Below are 21216 nucleotides of genomic sequence, written 5' to 3'. Positions count from 1 at the left end.
CAGGAGAAGGGATGAGAAGGCAAGGGTTGACATGAGTGACTTCAGTACCTATTGACTATAACAAAGTATACTTTTCAAACACACATGAAAGAAATGTAAATTATTAAATTACCTCAAGTGATTCTGAACAAGTAGACCCACCTTAACATCTTCTACTACAAACAAAGCCTTTATTTTTTTTCCTTTTTCAGACAAAAAAAAAAAAAAAAAAGAATCTCATAATCAAGGGACTATAAATATTCAGAACAAAAATGGTATTAAAACATTTATGGTTCTTATACAATGAGAGGAAAGAAATTCGATTTTCATTTCATCGGGTCACACCATATCCATTTCAGATTCCGTGGTTTGTCACTTTGACCTCACAAACAGAGAATTCATTATGAAGTGAAAGCAATTTTAGAGATATGTCTCACGAAATTATGGCAAGAAAATCATCATACAATCACTGGCACTTGAAAACTGAAGCAACGTGTATGCACACATCTGTATACATCTGCACATTCTGCCTATACACACGGTGCCAAAGAATGCACACGCATTTTAAGAAAGGAAAAAAAAAAACACATTAAAATTGTAATACTCAATATATACCGATAACAAAAGATGAATACAAGTCACATTTGACTTCTGCAATTACAAGAGGTGCTCAAAGTGGTTCCCATCAATGTCCAGACATGTCTGACTATGGCGAACTACTGCTTGAGCAACACTGACCAAAGTGTCTACTTGTATACATTTTTTTGGCACCCCCAGTACCTGTGTAAGGATAAGCACAGATAAGAGGCAAAGTCAATGTTATGAATCCTATTTCCAGAAAGTAAACCAAGTTGTATGTGATTCTGTAATTTCAACGAGGACAAATCATCTTTCAATAATGAATATCATTATTACCTTCCTACTGTGTTCCAGCAATTGGATAGTGTTATAAACTACACACACGTAAAAAGATCAATTCAATATAGAGAGAGAGTTACCAGGATCTATTTGCTTCATCTGGGCTGCTATACCCTGGGAGTCTTTTTAATACTAGGATCACCATTTCCAATCAGTTTCCACTTCACTTTTTCCTAATTTGTCTTCCATTGTCCTATCAGAGAATTACTTTTCTATGATGTGAAATGCTACGGATATCACCTCCCAAAACCTCTTTTGGAAAAACAAATCTGATTGTGGAGTTTTCTGAGATTAGGCAGACATTGCTGATAAGTCAAAAGACAACAAATGGAAATTTCTGAGAGAAATGACTTTCTCCTTGCTTTTCAATATTAGAAAATGGTTGTGTGTAAGGTATTTGATACATGGATATCTAAATCAAGCCATTGATTTTTACCCTCACAAACAACAAAATTTATGTGATAACATGAAGAGGAAGAAAACTGCTCATGGAAAAAAAGACCATAAAGTCATGGAAAATGACCATGGGAGAGAATAATATTTTCTTAATATTTTCAACTCCTCCCCAGAAGGATAAGAATATATATATATATATATATATATATATATATATATATATATATATGTATATATGTATAATTTATAGCAATACTATTTTTAGAACTCTAAATAAAGAAAAAAAATAAAATGAAAACCTACATTAGATTGTCAAAATAAGCAATCTTTCCTAAATATAATATCAAGATAAGTTGACAGAAATATATACCGTGTTTCCCCCAAAATAAAATCTAGCTGGACCATCAGTTCTAATGTGTCTTTTGGGGCAAAAATTAATATAAGACCCGGTCTTATTTTACTATAATAGACCGGGTCTTATATTAATTTTTGCTCTAAAAATGCATTAGAGTTGATTGTCCAGCTAGGTCTTATTTTGGAGGAAACGGTAGAATTCCAGACAGTGTCTAAAACAAGAACACTAGAGCTCAGGAAAAAAAGAAAAAAAAAAGTTGAAAGAGTCAGGATTTCAAAACATGTCTAGAGATTCCAAACCCAGCTGCATCTGTGTGTTTGCTAATAATGTGCTAATGCTTACTAGTAAGATCTTAAGGTACAACAGTAATATGAATGTGTAAGTGGCTTCTCTTCCATTTATCATTACATACATTGACATGGAAATGAGGCGCTACAATATAACTCTTTACATGTCTCACTGATCTCCACCCCCCTTCTGTTTTCTCCATTATGTTGTTCTCTTTTCATTCTATATTTTTGGAACACATCTGTGTGGTTCATTTTATGTGACAACTTGACTGGGCTAAGGGATGCCCAGTTGGCTGGTAAAACATTATTTCTGGGTGTGTCTGTGAGGGTGTGTCTGGAAAAGCCCAGCGCGGAATCAGTAAACTGTGTAAAAGAATAGCCCTCACCAACACCGGTGGGACACATCCATCCACTGAAGGCCCGAGAGAACAAAAAGGCAGAAGAAGGGCCAATTCGTTCTAGATCTGAGCTGAGGCATCCATCTTCTGTCCTCAGACATCGGTGTTCCTGATTCCTGAGCTTTAGAACTTGGCCCAGAATTTATACCTCCTGCTCCCCAAGTCTCAGGTTTTCTGACTCGGACTGAATTACAACATTGGCATTCCTGGTTCTACTGCTTGTAAACAGTACACGGTGGGACTTTGCAGCTTCCAGAAGCCAATTTCTATTCTCTCTCTTTCTACACATACACACACACACACATACACACACACACATACACCACACCCCCACACACACACACCCCACACACACACACCACACACACCACACACACCACATACCCCACACACCACACACACCCCATACTCACCCCACACACCACACACACACTCACCACACCCATCACCCACCACACACACCCCACACACAAACCCCACACACACCACACACACCCCACACACCCACCACACACACCACATACACCCACCACACCCCCCCACACCCCCACACACACCCCACACCCCCCCACATACACCCACCACATACACTCACCACACCCACCACACAAACACACAACATACACACACCACGCACCACACACACACCCACCACACACCCCACACCCCCCCACACCCACCACACACACCCACCACACCCACCACACAAACACACACCACACACACACCACGCACCACACACACACCACACACATCCCACATACACCCACCACATACACCCACCGCACACACACACCACACACACACCACGCACCACACACACCATGCACCACACACACATTACACAAACACACACACACACACACACTTGTACATGTAAACAGATCTCCACCTGAATCATCCTTTCATTCACCCTCTTACCTCCTGCTCCAATAGCTAATGATCTACTATAATTATAAATCATGTCTTCTGACTGTTCAAATCATTGCAGAATTCCTCACCACTTTTTAAATGCATTCCATTCAAACTGACAGACAAAAGCTCCTAAGTATTCCAAGAATCACCGAGGAAGAGTTTTTGCATCCGCTTTATCGATGACATGTGGAAGGAAAAGGCCTTATTTTAAGGCCTGTCACAAAAACTAGCATGTAACAAGAGGATAAAGATAGAGCCCCGTCCTTTCTTTGTGGTTCACCAATTTAGGAGCCACTTAAGGATCTGGCCATCAATTTTGACCAGTCCGCTTCTGACCTGTATGATGTCAGAGAAGAAAGAGAGTTCACAAACTGTCCATTACCTTATTCTCCTCCTTTTATTTTCTGTACAACGTACAATGCAAATGCATGTCAAAAGCCACTGCTGCCATAATTCAGACTATAAAATCTCATAGGCTTCAATGTGCAGTCTTAGTTCTTGCTAAATGACACAAAAAAATGAAGGACAGGAGAATTGCCCTATGAGGAAGGGGTAAAATGAGAGGAAGAGGTAAATGGACTGTAATTATTTTGCATGGATCAAAGACGATCAGGACCACTTAAGATTCATCTTCTAGTAAAGGTTACAGCATAGACAAGATAGAACAAAGGTCTGTTTAATTCAGCTCATCAAAATGAAATAAAGACATTTTTTTTTTCCATGAACAACTTAACTTACACGTAAAGGACAATATTCTGAAAGTTTTCATAATTTAAAATGAATATCCAGGAAGGTGATGGGATTTATTGCAGGAGTGTCACGTTATGTAGGCTCCCAGCATTTTGAATGTCATTACTTAGAATATTTCATTCATCCCTTCTATAAACACATATTTATTTAGTATCTATTATATGCTAGTGTGTGGCACATAGACATCTATTCATCATTTTGATATGCATCTGAACGGTCAATCTCTCTTTCCAACATATTAAATCAGCTCCTCTCTCTCACGTGGAAGTCATTTTACTAGGTAATAGGATACACCAAGCGCTGTGTATAAAACAACTGCTACATTTCATAAATTCAGAGATTTAGAGGAAGACAGAAATAAAAATGGTTTAATACAGAGTAATATGTGATAAAATAGGGGTACGTTAGGGTGGCATAAATACTGCCTGATAGGAAGGATCACAGAAAACTTCCCAAGAGCAATGGCACTTGAGTTAGATGGGAACGTAGGAATACGTTCAGTGGAGATACGTTCATTTACATTCATGTGTAAGTGGTTTTGTGTGTTTGAGGATATACATGAGTTTCATAAAACCAGTCTTAAGACCAGCGATTCGGGTGGCCAGTTGACTAAGTGGTTGGAGTGCAGTGTTCGTAACATCAAGGTCACCCACATGGGCCAGTGAGAAACTATAGCTTGAGCTTGGAGCTGAGCGACCGGTGGCAGTCGATTTGCTCAGTGGTTAGAGCGCAGTGCTCATAACACCAAGGTTGCTGGTTTGATTCTCGCATGGGCCAGTGAGCTGCACCCGCCACAACTAGATTGAAAACTGTGACTTGACCTGGAGCTGAGCTGTGACCTCCACAACTGGATTGAAGAAAAAAAAAAAAAAAAGAAACAATGACTTGACATGGAGCTAATGGGTCCTGGAAAAACATACTGTTCCCCAATATTCCCCAATAAAAATTTAAAAAAAAGAAAAAAGACCAGTGGTTCTCAGTGAGTGAAAACGTTGCACCCCGGGACATTCGGCAATGCCTAGAGCAATTTTTAATAACGATTTATGGGGCAGTGCTCTGGGACTGAGTAGCCAGGGATGCCGCTAAACATCCTACAATGCACAAGACACGTTCCCCATCCCACAGCAAAAAATGTTCAGCCCAAAATGCCAGTTGAGATTTAAAGGAAGCAGGCAAAGTACCAAGAGAAAAAGAGGTTAGAAGTCAAGTCAAAGACCAACATATGGAGCTTTGACATTTTATTATGGATCACAGGAGGAAGTGATACAGTTTTAACAGGATAATTGAAAATTTAGATTTATTTTCCAAGGAAACTATACAGATTGAAATATGGAAGATTAATTTGTTGGCACTGAAGTTGAATGCTGTGATAGCAATAATTAGACTTGCAGTAATTACTGTATTAATTCTGGTAAGCAGTTATGAGGGTATGAAGTAAGGCCATAGAGATAGAGCAAGTTACAAAACAGCAAATCATAAGAAAGTACACACAACAGCAGTTGGTGGAGAAAACAAGTTTGAGGGAGCTCACTACTTCTCTGGATGCAATATGCATGAAACAATTTACGTCAGAAGCAAGACGTAAAGAAACATATGTACTTAGAGCAGTGATCTAACTCAGCCAGAATTCCCCTGTCTGCTAATCTCCCCCTCATTATTCTTTTAAAATGTTTTATATTTTTAAAATTCTAGATTCTTGCCAATTTGTTGGACCTCATCATCACCGATGGTACTAGAATTTAAGAACATCTGTTCACATTATTGACTCCAAACTGGGCTTGTTACCTTAATGTCATTAAGCAAATTCTTCCACAAGTCAGTGCCTAATGTTCAGAATGTAATGTAGTCAAAAAGACACTTAAACCTCACAGACATAAAAATAATAATTCATAGGCTTCTCCTGACAATTTTTGATATTTTGTGTTGTGGAAAATTTCTTTTAGCATGAGAATTTTGAAACCCTTATCCTTTGGTGTGCTTGAGCAAAGGAAGTGTCTGTGACTCCTTTGGAAGATGCTTTACAGATGGACAGGGCCGCTGTTTTTTTGGCATTAAATAGAACCAAACGCCACGCTATATTTATATAGCTATGAACATGTATGCAAATCTGAAGAGTAGGCAGGTGCAAGAGCAAATTTCTTAATGCCATTTGCTCTGAAAATTATATAAAGCTTCTGAAGCTATGCTTATTATAGTAGCTAAAGGAGTTTTATTTGGTATTTTTAAACAATAACACCTGCTCCAGGCAGAAATGTAAGTTCGCAGACAGCAGGAAGTGGGCTGTGTTTGGTGGGGAGAGGAGTTCCAGAGCTTGTCTCCAATAAGTAATGAGACAATAAAATAAAATGCATTTTGCAAAGACTGGGGTGGGAGGTGGAGGTAGGAGTAAGAGGGTGGGAGGGGAAAGATTTTGCCTTTTGCGCTGACAGATGCAGGCAAATGGCAGAAATTCAGCCAAGCCAAGGAGATGGCACAAGTCCACAGGACTCCATCTGGGGCCTGTTTCTTTGGCCTCTGAAACCTGGCAGGGCCTTTCCCCTGGTAAGCCTAAAATTCCCTTTCCATTTCCACACTAGCTTACAATGAGAAGACCTTTGTGTCAAATTCTCTGATTGATTATCAGATCCTAGTGACTGCCATTTCTCTTTTGTTTGAGGTATTTGCCGCCATTATTTTCAACCTGATGCTATAGAATCAACCGTGATTAAATAAGATCAGTGATTTGTTCATTTGAATTCCTTTCATCAAAGCTGAATTCTCCCTGATGATATATTTTGGTAACCTCATTACTTCCAAAAAGTTACAGAATATATTTTTCTTCTTTTTGCATGATTTTAAAACATGATTTCTTAATATATTTGTTTGCACTGGAGGATGCTAGTATTTCATTCATCTGTTTATCATTCCTTTAAAGAGGTCTTACCATGTATTGGCAAGAAAGAGTGCGGCTAAAAAATGAAGAAACTTATAATTCATCCTACTTGTGTCATTAACGTCCTTCACTCCCTCAGTCACTTAATATATCTTTATTGATTTTTCTGAATATAATGGCATTATGGCTATGACAGCCATCACCCCATTTATCTCCAAGGTTTTGTCAGCTATTGTGATTTCTGGAATGATGTCCCATTCTCTTTAACATCTCCATATACATCCCCCAGGAACTATAGTACATACTTTTAGAGGGACGTAGGTTAACTATAATTTAGCAAAGGATTAGCAAGGAATAGGAGGATATTAAACAAAAAATAAGCAAAGAAAAAGGAACTTACTCTATACCCAGCACCGTTCTAGGTCTGAAATGAGTAACATTTAGCCCCAAATCTCAGGAAACTCAAAATCATCCTCAGATATAAACATAGAAATATGTCATAATAAAATAGAATATACTTATTCATTATACCAAGTGATGGAATAGCATTGTTGGGAAGTGGGTCTATAGTAGTAGCACTACTTACAAACTCTGAGGCCTTAAACAAGATACGTCTTGTCCCTGGGCACTACTATCTCTTCCGTTTTCCTACCCAGGTCTGCTCATCCCTTTACTCTCAACCATGGTGTATTTATTTTCCCAGATCCTTCCCTGAAGAGTAATATGGACCAACTCTTTCGCTTAATAGCCCCAGCCTTCTCAATGCAGTCCTCTATACAGACTTTTCTCCTGTATTCATTTCCCTCGTCCCACTGGAGTCAAGGATGGTGTCATCTCTGCCCCCTGGTGTAGGAAGGTAGTTTCCATATATTCTATCTACACTGTTTAAAACACCCCCTTTAATTAGCCCTCCAAAAATCATAATTTTAATATGTCATCAATGTCCTACTGGTATCCTAATTAAGGCACAATTTAAGCTGAAAGAGGTATACAGCTGTCCATTGAAAAATAATATTCTAAAAGCTAGTATCTGCAGTCATAAATCTACAGGAAATTAAAGCACCTGAAGGGAATAGCTAATAATCTGATGACTAAAATCAGGTTGCTAAGGTAACAGGACTGGAGATGGAAACTTACGTATGAGGAGCGTCCTCAAAATCAACTCCTGTAATGACATGAAGGCAATAGGGCTGCTCAGAGGCAGGGACTGAATTATGATTGAGTTGCAATAAAGATTCAAGACAATCACTTGGGGAAGCACCCTTCAGAATCGTCCCGTCTAACAGTAAGGTGGCTACACCTCAATACTGACAAGTCAGAGGGTGCAGGCTATATGAGTGGGAGGGGGCATCAGCTTAGGTGAGAGGGCTCGAATTGGCTAAAGGGCAATTCTCCAAGGAAGACCCCCCGAGAGTCTTCAGTGGCCTACACGCTCAGCTGCCACTGAGGAAAGAGCGCCTTGGGACAAAACAGACTATCAGAATGGCTGGCCCAACACAACACCCATTGGTAAATTGGGTATGAAAGGATTTTAGGCTATGTGTTGGGGAGTATCAGAGGAAAAAGGGGACACATTAAAAAGTATCTCGTGAAAAGTCTGTCTGGCAGAGTTAGTTACTTATGACTTTTAACAAGTTACTTACCCTTTGACTATTAAAAAGGAGAGCTGACTGCATATTTGAGATTTTGTAGGACTTTAACTTTTTTTTAATGTATCTAGTTGCTGCTCTCCTATGTCAACTTGAAAATAACAGTTACAAAGTCAAATATGTGCATATGCACTGCTCTCCTTGAATGAGCCCTTAAGTATCATCCCCAAAGGAAACAGGAAGTGACTTTTACTAACTGCCAACCCCAGGCCAGTCTCTGTGCTATTTCCCAACCTGCTTAAGTATGCTAGACCTATATTATGGAGTGTCTTCTGTCTCTTTTGCATTATAATTATATGTGCACACATTTTCAACCTGCAGTGTTGTCAAGGTAAAACCATTGATTTTTTATTCGAGTATGACATGGGATACGATTCTTATTCTTCTACATAGCTGTTATGAGACCCCTGACTGATTTCATTAAGTTCTCTGAACCTCTGTTTTCCCATATGCAAAATGGAGATTTCCCCTCTTCCATTCCATAATGTGTATAAGATGCCCTGCAGAGTACATGAGAGATAAAAGGTACTCAATATTTTATGTGACCTCTCCCCTCTCTTGTCACATGCTTTCATCTCACAGTTCCTTTTATGCTTTCTTCCTTGGTTCTCTCCTTTCTTCCCTGGTGTGCTCCTTGAGAACAGTTTATACATAGCACATCTTACTTTTAGAATGGCTAAATAATGTCTTCCGATTAATAGTGTTTCTCTAAGTGCAGTCTATGGGCCACCGCTATGAAAGTTTTTTTGTTATTGTTGTTTTGTTTTTCAATAAAAAAGAATCAGTTTTTTTAAAAAATAAAATGTAGGTCCATAGTCCTTAGACTTGGAATATCAGAGGTTATACCTATGCATTTTATAAAAATTCCAAAGTTAGTCTTATATAGGTGGAAATATGGTCTTGTATAGGAAAAATAAGGATAACTATGTGTGCTATGGTATCAGTGTTCTTTAATATGCTGGCCATTTTGTCTGAATTCCCTGAAGATGAAATGATGAGCAGACGTGCTTAAGTTAGACTAGGTTAACTATGTCCTATGATTGTTTAAACCCAAAAGATGCTTGATCTAATTAGAATCTCCACAGGTTGATGCCTCAGCCAGACAATTGGAAAAAAAATTATTGAACTCTTCTCAAAATGTTCTTTAAAAAAAGGAGAAATAAAACTTCCTGGGGTCTTTGGCTCTATTCCTAGATGATTAAGCTTCTTTTGCTATGAAGAGACACAACATAAACAAGACTAGAAACTGGAGAATTATAGACACCCATACAATTAAAGACCTTTGTGAATAGAGATGTCTGCCATCCCACTTAACCATTTCTCTGCTCTGAGCATCAAGGAGTGACTACTGCATAATACTTTTAAAGTCTTGATCCATTTTACTTCTGTCTTCTTGTTTGTTTGTTTTTTCAGTTTTGGATTTAGAGAACTTGCACAGATCTTGATAGCCTTCCTTGTATATTGTTATGGATCCCACTCTGAATTTTGATATTATATACATTGGCTTATTTTCAATCAAGAACCTTTTTGGTTTTTAATTCTTGTCACAGAATGGGTCTGGTTCTGCCACATCATCATTTGTGTGTGATCTCTGGGAGTATGATTCTACTCTTTTTGGAGCTGGGTTGTTGTTTTTTTCCCTGCTAAACATGGCCTAACCTTCTTCTAAAAAATAATAAACTGCCTCTCTTCACTGTATTCTTTGAAGTTTTTGAAGTCCTATACAGGAAAGTCCTAGCGACTTGTATTGAGACCAAACTCTGCTGAACAATGGGAAAAAAAAACATGGTTCCTCTTCAACAAAAGGTACAGAAAACAAAATAATAAATAAAACCCAATGAAAATTTTGTTTTCAGAACCAGTAATCTCCACCATTAAAAATCGAGTTAATGACTAACTTTCATCTGCTCTTTGGTTTATCTAATACCTAAGATTTCTTCTGTTCCTCTGCCTCTTCTCTATAGAATACCACCCACATCATGGTCAGTCCCTTAGATTTGGCCAGAATTGTCCCAGCTCTTCAAATGAGAGAGATTGTAAAACACATGGCCAAATGATCCCATTAATCCTTCAATGTATAAACCACATAGCTAGATAAATTTAAAGGAGCTCCTTAATATATGATCTTTTTTTTTTTTTTTTTTCATACTGGGCCCTATATAAATGCAAAGGACAAGATCAAAACAGGTCTTTGAATTCTGTTGTCTAATTGTATCCTCAAACCTCACAATGGACTATGTCAAATCTGCCCAGATAGTTCAGTGTATGGATCATTAAGGCAAGAGACAAGATTGACCTTTGGCATTCTACAGGGTTCTCGAGTGGCCCAGATAATGTGAGCAACAAAGTTAATAAGATAGGAAGTCATTATAGCTTACTTGGGGAATGTCATTCTGGATACTTATGTTTCTTACAGTGTCAGTTTGAATCAAAGTAGAAGCAGAGGTTGTGTATAGCTTATAAAAGAGACTTAAATTGCATTGGAAAAACAAAACCAAACCCCTAGAAACAAAGAAACCATGATAGTATCTTTTAAACACATTTTTCTGTGGTTCTTATTTTCTTTTAAATAGTCTTTAAACATAAACTATATTAAAAAAAACGACTACATGAGAAAATTTCCAGGAATTAGATATTGAAAGAAAATTGCCTATAAGGAGAAGTATAGAACATAGTTTACTAAAAAACAGAAATATAAGAAAATGATTATAAATATATCTATCAGTGGTGCCAAAAAATGTACACATTTTAAGAGCTGTTATCTATGTACTACTTTTCGAAGTTGAATTGAATTACGATAGCAGTGTGTAGTGTGAAGTTCGCTCAAAATATGTCTTCAATCAAATGAATGCTGGCGTCATTCATTGTATTACAATTTTAATACAGATTTTTTTCCTTTCTCAAAATGTGTATACATTTTTTGGGGCACCCTCTGTATGTGTACATAATTGCAGCAGCAAAGCTGTGGGATGGGTGTAGTTGCTAATCAGACTCAAAAAGCAAACATAGGCTTTAATCTAACACTACATTTACTACATTTATAAAAGCATACAGGGCCACAGGTACCACATGTACAGCATGTTCATTTCATGGAGATAACTGACAGCTTCCGGAGTGAGTGGATGGCTCGTTTTGCTTCCTCACCGATAGGAAGCATATACGGCTTCTGTGAACAAGGCCCAAGGCATCTGTGGGACACTTTGATACAGGGAAGCAGTCCCGTCAGTTTTCCACCAAACTGTTATTTATACCATTTAAGAAATGTAGGCCCAGGACCGGGCTGACTACCCAGCTCCATAAAACCAGGTGTGTTCCCAAATAGCAAATGAGGCAGAACAGCATTCTATGTCTATTTTAACTCTCGAGTTTCCAAAGAAACATTACTGTAAGATGAGGAACACTAAGGTCAAGGTCATCCCCAGCCAAACCTGCAGAGACTAAGCCTACTACTTACTAACCTGTTACACATAAAAACAATGCATTATGGGAAATCTCACAACACAGGAATACAATTCTATGGAAGAGAGGAAGAAACGTGTTTAATCCTAAGTGGGAGTACTCAGGAAGGGCTTCATACGAGGGTTAACATCTGAGTCATTTTCTGTGTTTTATTTTTGTGAGAACGAGGAGAATTTTTAGTGGTTAGACAATAAAGCCAAGGGCAATTTCGGTACAAGAAAGAAAAGATAGGAAACAAGAGAGGTTTGTAGGTATTTCAGAGGAAGGAATTTGGATTTCAAGATGTTGAAAATATTTTAAGAATAGAATTAAAGGAAAATGAAACTAGGAGAGAAGCTGGGCCCAACCGATTGAATCCTATTGAATTAAAAACATCCACAATTTTTCCGTAATTAATTTGCATATTTATAAATGACTTGATTTAGGTTTATATTATGCAAATATCAACATGGGCCATTACTTATCATGATATTATTTATAATTATGGACAAAATAAATCACCTAAATTAACAAAAGAGAACAATAGCAAGTAAATTTGCCCACCTCTGCTTGAAGTACCGTTGTGTATTCATTGACAAAGAACGAATATGATGGATGCAGGTGATGAAAACCAACTAGTATATCAGGACTTCCTAAAATAAGGGAAACTTGGGAGAACTAGACCAGGGAGACTAGAACTACCAAAGTATCCAAATTGAGATATACCTTCCCTGACGCCCTGTTATCATTAGAAGTTCTTTTGTGTTTTATTGTTTGCTGATGTAATTGGGATACAATTTGGGGTTTGATGTAAACTGTCTAATAGCTGCTTCCCCCCAAAAAAATAACTTTATTCTTTTTTAACTCCTACCCTAACATTACCATCAAGCCAAGTTCCTATGATTTTTCTGGCAATATTGAAATAAAAATATGACAAAGGGACAGAAAAAGACTATGAGTTAAATCCCAGGGGATTAAGGTGACTTTTGTTCTGGAATCTCCTGCTTTGTTATATTAGTACTTTTATGTCTTTGAAAATTTATATTAAACTGATGTGGGTTCTTATAAAAATGATTCAGTTCTAAGAGATAATACTAAGATCAGTGCATTAATTAAGTATAATTTAGAAGGAATTAGGATGATACCTGTTATATTCTTTTCATCCAAATTTCTATGAATAAAAAGCGTCTTTATTACAAAACAAAAAAATTAATAGTGATTTTGGAGCTGTTCACTTCATTCTTAAAATTCCAGGCCACACTAGTTCAGATATACGCCTAAAACAAATCCATCCGCTTAAACACATTTTTAAATAGCTGTATGATAACTAGTTTAACTACAGAAATTATAAAACAATGCATACTTTTTCTGACAATGAATTCCATGCTCATTATTGACAATTTAGGAGTTTAAAAAATTAAAGTAACAAATAATACCGCCCATACCACACCTTGGATTCCATCGCATTAATAGTTACATGTTTTCTCATCTCAGATGGAGACATAATCTTTCACAGAAGTACGACTAGTCCTTTTCATAAAACTTTTAGTGCCTACATGATATTCCAGTGGGTGGATTTATCATGCTTTATATTATGATTTAAAAATTGGGGGGATTTGTAGGCAATTTTCTGTATTCAACTAGTTGTGAAAATATTTGATGATGCAGATATTTTTGTTTTCTTTTTGCACTGCTTACAATTTTTTGCTTAGCATTTATTTCTTTAAGTTTACCCAAACAAGAAAATCTGGTTTTGTGTCTTAGAGGGAGTAAGTATGAAAAAACAAACAAACAAACAAAAAAGCAAACAAAAACTAAAGATATTGCATTTGTCACTACCTGTGAAACTAACAGTTGAGGTCTCTCAATTTTAAAATGACTTATCAATCTATTTGCTCATTTGAGACACTTAATTAGAACTGAATACACACGTCTACTTTATAAATAAAGTTATAGAGATTTCACATTGAATGCAGTTCAGATAATTTACTGTAATGTTCCACATGATGAAGACAGCTGATTCTGAGAAAACATGATTTCTCAAATAACATATTCTAATCCCCAGGCAAACTCAGCAGGAGGAGGGAGATGGAGTATTCAAGCTGGGTAACTGGTAACAGTTTAATAAAGTCACTGTTTATCAAAGAATGGTCAGAGTATGAGGAAACAACTAAGGGATAGTGAAATACCCAAGATCTACCAATCAGACGTATGTGATAAATATCAGGACTGAGGAAATAAGAGAAAATAGTGATTCCTGGAACACGGAGAAGTGAGCTGGTATCAGCTGTTGTTAAGGGATACAGTGGTCCACTGTGAGCTGGTACAGGAGGATTTATGGGAGATAGACACTGAGCTGAATCTCCCCCCACCCTCTGACCTCATTTTGATATCTCCTATTGGCCAAACCTATATGGCAGGCAGACACCAAAGGAGATACTCACATAGACCAATTTCCTGGGACAGAACAGGGTAGAGAAGAGTCAGGAAGACATCTGAGTTGGCAAATAACTCACAAATAACTGAGAAAACACCCTCATCCTTAAAAGGATTCCATGATAAATAGTTTGGGAGGAGTTATTGCTTTGCGATCAAATTATCACTGTGTATTCTTTGCTTTGTAAATATGAGTATAATTCTATATTATAAGGCCTTGTTGAACCTCAGCTCTGGGGGTAATTTAACTGTAAATTTTACAATTTGTTTATGTGTTGATTTATCTAGTGCTTGCTATGGTGCTATGCACCAGCCATGCACTCTCTCATTTGATCACCCATAAAGATTAGAGCATTTAAGTGTCTTACCCACAGACATACACGCTAGGCAGAGGCAGAACCAAAATTTTAGCATAAATGGTCACTAGCACTAGCCCAATTGAATAGTGTGTTCTACGTACAGGAGATACCATCCCTCCATCAGGGAAGATACCTTCACTATGGTTTATCACTGCACTTTCCACTTCTATTTACTTCCCCAAAATAGCAATGATTGCATATTGTTTGTGTTTCTGTTGTTGTTAACTATCTTTCCCCCTTTCAACCAACTCTTCCTTCTAGGCATTCCTTTCAGGTATTTTTCCTTAGAAAGCAGATGTTGAGATGGAATACCTATGCAGGATTTTTAGAAGTGAGTAGTTTTACGATTAACATCTGAGAAAGGAAGGTGCTGACTGGAGACTGGATGTCTGTCCAGATTTGAGAGTTGAGCCTTTGTATCCTCGTGGCAATCCATTACGGCATGTAGGGTGCCATGGGGAAATGGCGTGACTCCCGATAGTCTCGTTTTCTTCTGTGGAGAGAGTCCCCACAGAAGGCTGACGACTGAAGGCCAAAGGTGGCCTGGGCAACACTCCCATCAGGTTAAGGAATATGCCTTCCATTCCTAAAGGGACACTGCACAGTACGTCACAACATCCACAATAGTAATTATGCATCTCTTCTTTAATTTATGAGCAAAACAATATAAATTATGCACATATATGCATATACACATTCTACTATGTGCATAAACATTGTTATAAATAACAAGTAGAACATGGCTGATTAGACAGTTACTACAGTAACACCCTATAAAATATTTAATTACATACACACATACACAAAAATATATATGTGAATTTCTATCTAAATGTTTTATTCCTAAGAAGGAAAACACTTATTGAAAAGTTTATGAATTGTTCGACTGCAAAATTCAATGTGTTTACACATTAAATTTGTTTTCGATCCTTGAATTGGGGTCATTGATCGCTGTCTATCTTAGGCACACTTTTTGAATTCCTGCATCCAGATGACTAATGGTATTGTAGATTCTACATGGTTATCATTATTGAAGAAAAATAAGTAAAGCCTTCTGTGCATGGCCCTGATTTTTTGCCCACTGTTGGATAAATTGTTCATTTTTATATTCAGGGCTGCAAACTATCATCCAGGAGTTTGAGTTCCTCCCTAACGATGGATCGCGAATGATTTCTTCTGTACCCAAGGAAAATGGTATAGAGAAGTCAAGCTGCTCCTTTAGGATGAGCTCTGGAAGGCAAAACCAGAGCAGAGCAAATCCAGAAAGGCAGAGATTGCAGGGAAAGGAAAAGGAACAGCTGTACTCTATATATTTTCTTTTAATCTTGACACTATAACCTGATAAAGAGGTATTTCAAAATGAAAAATCTCAGCTAAATATTTTAGATAAACTTGTTCATGGTCCCCATGAACTATTTTTGCAGAGACAGGGTTTAAACCTAGTTCTAATGAACCTAAATTATAAGGTTTAATCCACTTTTCTGTTAACCTGCTAGAAAAGTTAATTCAAAGGCATGCTTGCATTTGGGACGTCTAACTGGAAGCACATAAATGATGAATGCACTAGTATAATGCTAGTCTGTTTTCATTTTCCATTTTCCCATCTGCAATTCTGGACACTGATTTGTAACTGTTCCTCTTTGGAAGAGAATGTACCCATTAGATGAAAAAAAAAAAAAAAAAAAAAAAAAAGAACTCTTAAAAATGTTAACATGTAAGGTAAATGAACCATTAAAGTGTTCAGATATAAGTCAAATGAAGCTTCTTGTGATTTACCTGGAGTTTTGCTCTAAGATTTTAAAATTTCTGGACAAGCCCGTACCTGTCCACAGATTCTGCCTCTCCTCCTTTAATAATTCAGCTGCTGACAGTTGTTGCTTTGCTTCTGCTTCATTAATCTGCTCCTGGGAAGTAGTATTTTCTCAAAAATTTTGGTGACATTTTCATTTCTCATCTTTAAAGGATCCCTCTCCGCCTCTTCCAGAGGTCAGACTTTTCTACCAGCTCAGACAGATGGACTCGCTCATTCTTATTCAACCTGGCAACACTCAAAATCAGGTGCTCGTTTCTTCCCTTTGATGTAACACTACTCTTTTACGTCTTTGCCCATTAGATAGAAGTGTGAGTCTCTTTCCTTTTCCTGTTGTTTCCAAGTCACAACGTACTGAGTTTGCCTCCACAGAGATATTCTGGATTTTTTTCTAAGGATGTAAGGGGTTCATTTTACTATCAGTGAAAAGTTAATTAAATGAAAGTAGAATTACTGTAACATGTTGACTCCTCAAAAACATTTGCAATGAGAAAAGATCACGGCGTATTTTAAATGCACATCTATTCCTTTTTTCAGTTTTGAAGGACAGTCTGTTTAAATACGTATGGTCTTTTTCCTCTGTTTCTTCTGGTTTAATTCCAGACCTCTTCTTGAATTTCAATGCATTCAAATAAGCACCCTTCTATGTTTTTCTTCCCATCTCCCAAACATACTAATATGACCCATATTAAGGTATATTTACATAATCAAATATTATAACACACACTGATGTGTTTTTTTAATGAATTGGTATGTTTCAAACTATCATGCTCCAGAAATGAAAGGAAGAATTGGGAGCAAAAACGATTTAGAGCAAGGCTCTGGCTCTTACTGATTATGGGATATCATGGCACTAGCCTAATCTTTCTAAGCCTCATCTTTTTTTTTCCTCATCTCTAAAATGGTTCAATTATTAGTGTCTATCTCATAGCCTTGTTGTGAGTATCAAATGAATTACTACATGTAAAATTCTTCACACAGAAGGGGAAACATGGTCACGTCTTAAAAATGCTTTCTATTATTATTGATATTAAGAGTTTTTGAACATAAGACACTTGGGTCTCCGATGGTAACTTGGTTATCCACTTTGAGTTTTGGAGTTCTCATCTTTGAATTGAGAAAAAAAATATATACTTAATGTTATTAGATGAACTGTGCTCCTCCCTCACTTCATATATTGAAGTCCTGGACACCCATTACCTCAGAATGTACTCATATTTTGAAATAATATCTGTAAAGAGATGATTAAGTTAAAATGAGGTTGTCATGGTGGGAACTAAGCCAAGATGACTGGTATTCTTATTAGAAGAATAAATTAGGACATAGACACACACAACTCGAGGGATGGCCATCTAAGGACAAAGTGACAAGGTAACTATCTGCAAACCAAAGAGAGAGGACTCAGACGAAACCAAATCTGTCAACACCTTAATCTTGAAGTTTTAACCTCCATAACTGTGAAAAACTAAATTTCTGTTGTTTAAGCCACCCAGTGTGTGGTATTTTTTTATGGCAGTCCTAAGAAATCAACACGGTATTATTAGTTATAAAGTATAGCATAATGCCCATACTTAGGAGGCACTTAATAAATATTTATTCCTTTCCCCCTATAATGAGATTTATGAAATTCTTTATAATTATTTCTGTAAATAATTTTTACTCTTAAGAATACAGTTGCTTGATGTCAGAAATTAAATAAACCCTACTTAGCACTTTTCCCTCCGCAGCTAAAGTCAGTGACTTGCCGCTAGCACATCAATGATTAATGGTTAAGAAAATAAATGGACGTATGAATGACAGTGCAGCAGAATCATCTACAGCAAAATGGACAATTCTGTTTGGACCTCACATGGTTAAGTTTAATGGCAACTTCACCTCCAACCTCCTGCAATTGCCAACTGGTTGCAGCCATTTTATCATAAGTATAATTGGCAGCTTAGAAGTAACACGCTACAGGACTATTTCCCCATGGGATTCTCATTTGGGTGGTGTAGAAACATTAACCTCTCATTTGTCTTACAGCCACATAAATGTGGCCTATTTAATGTTTTATTTATATCATTTTCTTTGTGATTTGGGTGAGATTATTAATGTAAAATAAATAATTTAGCTAAATATTCTTGCAAGCCCCCAAAATAAACATATGCATAGGAAAATAATGCCTTATATAAAATGTGTCCCATCAACATGTTTTAGAGAAATTGTAGTAACTTTTACACCCTGTCTGAGTTGACTTAAGGCAGCCAAAGAATATCAGCATGGCTGACACCAAGCCTCTACATGCAGAACTAACAGGAAGTTAGGGATGACAATACGCAGACTACCGTCTAGAACACTGTAGCATATTGGACTGAGTTCTCACCAAGGGAAATCACAGTCTTTTTCAAACTGATTCAACAGGCCCATTTGAAAACTATATCAGAGGTATTTGATTTCATAAAATCATAAGTTAGCCGTGAACATTTGCAGTTAATAAGTTAATTTTGAATATGACAACATGAATCATTTTAGAACATAGGTACTAAGACAGCATTTCCTAATGCACGTTCTATAGAACACCAATTCCTCCAGATTAATTAGTAAAAAGAAAAAGAGGTAGTGGGATATACTCTGGTCAATTCAGTTTGGGAGTCCATGACCATGACTCAGAGTTAAACTGAATTCTGATTCTGTAGAAATGTTTACATGAGTCTGTGCTAACATTATCTAGATACAAATTTTCTAAATTTATTTGCCTCTGAAACCCTAAATTTAGAGAGTGATTTATAGGCTTATTGCATTATAGAATACACCAATGAAATCGCTGACTGTAACAGTAAACATTGCCAGCTCAGATATCAGAAATATAACATTGTATCATAAGGATGGTTGAAATTTGGGAAAAATACATCTTGAGAACCTTTGTTAATAAGTCTAAGGAGTCAGCATTTAGGAGATCTCTCTTTGTCTTTGGCACAGACTGTAGTTTGTTTGGTTTTGTCTATGTGTTTGTTTTTTTATTTAGATTTGACTTTACTTATGCTTCTATTTTCTTGAGGAATATTTGAGGTTAAATATGTGTTCTTTGGTTAATCGCCCTGAATGAGAATTGAGCACAATCCCAACAGGTATCTGAGAGATAGGGTAAAAAGCTCTGATGGTCTGCCATTTCTCAAAAGACACTGTAGACTTGGAAAGGGAGATGGGGGGAGAGGGAAGTCTGTGTTCTTTTCTGAATCCATCTAGAGTGGAGTTTCTGTCACACTAGGCTGGGGGAGGGTAAAGGGAATGCAGAATGGGTTTAGATGCCACAAACTCTTGCTTTTCTCACCGTGTTTGTGTAGATTTTCTTGAATAAATGTCTCTTCATTTGCTGTATACCCTGAGGTCCATTTCCAGAGACTTTAAATCATTGAGATTTTATAATTTTCATAATTTTCACTAGGGAGCAGGTCTACAGAATATCTCATGTTGAAATTCTGGAGGTGGGGCTGCCATCTTTATTTCTAAATTTATGTTTTATCTGCTGAGATGTTGAGATTACTTAATATATTGTATGACTGCATTTTAGTTTTTGAACATAATTATAATATGAATTTTAAAGATCATTTCTTCTAAATCAAACATCTGAGACATCTCAAGGTCTGTTTCTGTTGACTTGTTTAATTTTGATTGTGAATCAGGTTTTTCTGCTTAAACTTGGTTTACATTTCACTGCATTATTATCTGTTGGACACTGGGAATGATAAATTATGTGGAACCTGTACTATGTCATCTTCCCTTACACAATCCTAAATTATATTTTGTTGATAGTTAATTAACTGATCATTTCTTTTCTGCCTTTCAAACTTGGTTCTAGTCTTTGTTAATTCCAATCCATTTATCTTTTTGTCCTCACTTCTTCAGGTAATTCAGTAAGATCTTTTCACTTATTTTTTTCTGTATTTTTTTTTCCAGAATTTCCATGATCCAATGTCTGCATGAACTCTGATATTCCTGTTCAAGCTCTCAGTTCCTCATCAGTATCTCTTTGTCAGGTCTCTATGTGACCCACACTATGCAACCATAACAGCCCCCAGCCTAGGACCCCCCAACACACTCTCATGCAGGACTCTACCCCTTCCCTTCTCAGTTCTTTTCTATCATCAAATGTTCTATCTACTTAAGCAGCTCGAAATGTTTATGTCAGTCTTCTCAACCTCCCCATTTTCTCTCTGAGCATTTTCATCTTGATCCATAATCTGTCACATATCCATACTCAGATGCCAGTAAAAATGTTGAATTCATATTATCTGCTTCCTCCCAAATTTCACAGTTATGTCCTACTTATTGTTCAATGTCTGGAAATTTTTGAAAATATATGTTTTTCCAGGTTTATGGTTTCTTTCAGTGTGAGGGAAAATCTATACACAATTGCACTACTGTGTCTGGAACCAGATGACTATATATTTTTTCTTGAAGCTAAAAAAATAAAATGCCAAAGAGGCTGTAAATTCTACGTCCCTTAAAGTTGAACTCAAGATCCTTCCCCCAAATCCAGCTTTATCTCTTATAACCCTTATCTCAGGGAATGGAAACCCTATGCACAAAATCACCCAAGTTGGTATAAAGCAAATGCTTTGATTTGCAAGCATTAGTACATAATTAGGATATATTTATTTAATCAAATTAC

The sequence above is a fragment of the Rhinolophus sinicus genome, chromosome 8, assembly GCF_057876585.1.
Source record: "Rhinolophus sinicus isolate RSI-liver-muscle chromosome 8, RSI-T2T, whole genome shotgun sequence".
In the NCBI taxonomy this organism is placed as follows: Eukaryota; Metazoa; Chordata; class Mammalia; order Chiroptera; family Rhinolophidae; genus Rhinolophus; species Rhinolophus sinicus.
The sequence above is the reverse complement of the archived record's forward strand: the minus strand, read 5'-3'. Positions refer to the sequence as shown.